Consider the following 2,796-nt stretch of genomic DNA (forward strand, 5'->3'; position numbering starts at 1 on the left):
GAAGGGTGCATGTGACTACCAAAAACGCCCGATCAATAGAAGGAAATGAAATTATTTAGGCCATATACGCTATTATCTATTATTACTACTAATGTATCAAAGAGCATTGACAATATGAACAATTAAAAAAACCAAAAATATGAGTTTAAGCATTTCACACTGCTCAACACTTTACAATACTAGCTTTTGCATTTTCACCCATAAGAGAGGTTACTAGACCAACCCATTAAATTTGTGAAGGTACTGCTGCATATTAATGTAAAACACCGCCTAAAGAACCGAAATGTGTGCGTTTCACACATTTTGCAAAAAGTGTTCAAAACTAGAAATGTATGAAAATGGCACACTGTTTCAATTAATGCGAACGGGAGGTGATGAATAAATTCAAATTAACTATTTTAAACTTAACTATTTTTTCTAATTGTATCCCTCTTAGTGAACAGGCATCAACTGCTGGCAAGAACCAAGATCTGTACTTGTTGGTGTGTTAGGTTAAAATGATGACGGTAGCTTACTTGATTCTCCAAAACAATTCTTAACGACGATCCAAGCGAAAAAAATCTATGGTGTGGTTTATTTCTACTTGGCTGATACGAAACTGATGAAGAAAAATATCAAATAACAAGTGTGGTTTCAAACACTCTTTCCTAATCCGCAGATTTCAAAAATGTGTAAATTTTGGAACTGCGCGGTGTGTGGTTTTCACACATTCACACATTCACACATTTGAAAAACATTTTGACAGCTACATATGAAGTGAGTGAATATTTTGTAAATTGTGTAAAATGATTTATCGCACTCCCAACAATTTAAGTGTAATGTGTGAAAGCAAAACTATGCTGTCCTCACGGAGGATAAGATGACTGTTGATCCAACTTTTTTTTAGCTTTATTTTAATTATAGTATTGTTGCTAAATCCCCAAACCGGAGTTTTCATGAAAATCAGCGCCAACGACATTCATTGGCAACATTTCATGTTGACAAACTGGCTGGTTGGCAAGGTTGCCAATCATCAGCGCCAAAACTTCGGATTTCAACTGCATTGACAATACTTTATAAGAATTTAAAAAAGGTTTCAAATAAAAAAAATATTTTTTGTTGATTTTTCAATCAGCGAGGTTTTAATCAACATATAAGTAAACTTGCGTAAGCGTGTACCGTACGTCTGCAAAATCAAAACAAAGAAAATAACAAACGCAAAAATTTCTAAACCGTGGCGTAGATGTGGGTTCCGCTGCAGTTGTAAAAATGCTACCACCTTCCACGAAATCATTTAAATCGACGCGAATCTCGCGAAAAAGAAGTGCTGCTGCTGGTGCTCAGCCAGCTGTAACTGGCACCACATCGGGGGAAAATCGCAAAGGCTCTTCAGCTACCCGAAAAATCGTAACGTCCTGTACGTTTCCCGGGCAGCGCTTACGTAGTACTGTTGCTGGTGCACGACCAGCAGTTATAGTCATTATTCTGCAAATTATTTCTATCGGCGGAATCTACGAGGTTCTCAATAAGGAAAATTGGTTCCGGCGGCGATCGTAGATGGTACTCCCAGCTGGTATTGTTGCAGAAGCGCAAACGCTTTTCAACTGTTTGCCATACCATGGAAACCGGAACCACCAGCACCAATGATGTGGATTGCAAAAGGACCCCTTCCAAAAAGAATCGTAAGTGTTTGTGATTGTTCGTTTTATGTTTAGATTGTGTTGATAGAACTAATTAAATCCAAGTCATCACAAAACTCTTTTTTTTTTTAAATAAAGAAGATCGTTTGTTTATTCCAGAAAATTCTTTTGAAATGCTTCAAAGCACCACTGAAGCAAAGCTCACGACAGCGGAAGGCAACACAAGCTACGGGATCGGACTGTTAGATGAACACAATCCGCTTCGATAAATAACTCATGAGTTTCCCTTAAAATGACGTTTTCCAGAATGGTCAGTATCAAATGCACTTACCCAAGACTTAGGTTATAAATTAAATTTCATTGATTACTTATTGCATTTCCTCCCCACCAGGTGAATCTCCGCCGAATGTAGCAGTTTCTCGATGGTTTTTAGCCAATGCTAAATTCTCCTTTAAATGCACCAGTTGCTGGAAATTCAAGCATTGATATGCAAAGGAAAACAGCAGGGAAGGGATCAGGGTTTGGATATTAAAACGCTGGGCTTACCTCTTCCTTGACCGTGGCGGCAATCATGGTTTAAATATGAAAACGAAAGGCAACAAAACGTGTTGATATAATTATTCCGAAAAATCATCTTCTAAAATTAAAACTTAAAAAAAAGCATCATTAGAATTTACAAAAATGTCCGGAAAAGGTTCATCAACTGAACTTTGCCTCAGGCGTCTGATTTCGCAGCTTATCCTACTGAAAAGCGTCCGTTTAATGAGTGAGTACTGTTAGATAAATGGATCTTTCAAAATCAATCAAATAATTTTCGTTGAATCTGCTACACTTATTAATTTATATTTAAATGATTCTGTTAGATTTATTGTTAAAAACATTCAATTATAGAAGGGATTACGATATTTATCTCCGTGTTTAAAACATGAGTTTGTAAAAACAATTATTTTATACTCTATTGAATAAAAAATGTTTTGTCAACTTCAAAGGCAAAGGATTATTAAGTGCATTAAAGCTCATTTGATAAAACTTTATTTAAAGTTGTTGTTATTCGCCATTTTAAATATATTTTTCGATAATTTTAATTTTCCTTTTGAACGTGAAAGTACGTAAAAATATTTAAAATATCTGAAAAAAACCAGCAAATGTAGTTTGAAATATGAAGAATCGCTCGGCA

At 35.6% G+C, this 2,796-nt stretch overlaps 1 long non-coding RNA gene across 1 annotated transcript; it reads left to right on the forward strand.

Annotated features, from left to right (window-relative positions):
* The first annotated feature begins 1,226 nt into the window (after positions 1-1,226).
* On the forward strand, positions 1,227-2,474 carry LOC129739535 (uncharacterized). The gene is made up of 3 exons (XR_008735889.1): positions 1,227-1,661; positions 1,779-1,929; positions 2,011-2,474. It is a non-coding gene; the product is annotated as an uncharacterized LOC129739535 (long non-coding RNA).
* The last annotated feature ends 322 nt before the right edge of the window (positions 2,475-2,796 follow it).

This window comes from Uranotaenia lowii, chromosome 1 (genome assembly GCF_029784155.1).
Source record: "Uranotaenia lowii strain MFRU-FL chromosome 1, ASM2978415v1, whole genome shotgun sequence".
In the NCBI taxonomy this organism is placed as follows: domain Eukaryota; kingdom Metazoa; phylum Arthropoda; class Insecta; order Diptera; family Culicidae; genus Uranotaenia; species Uranotaenia lowii.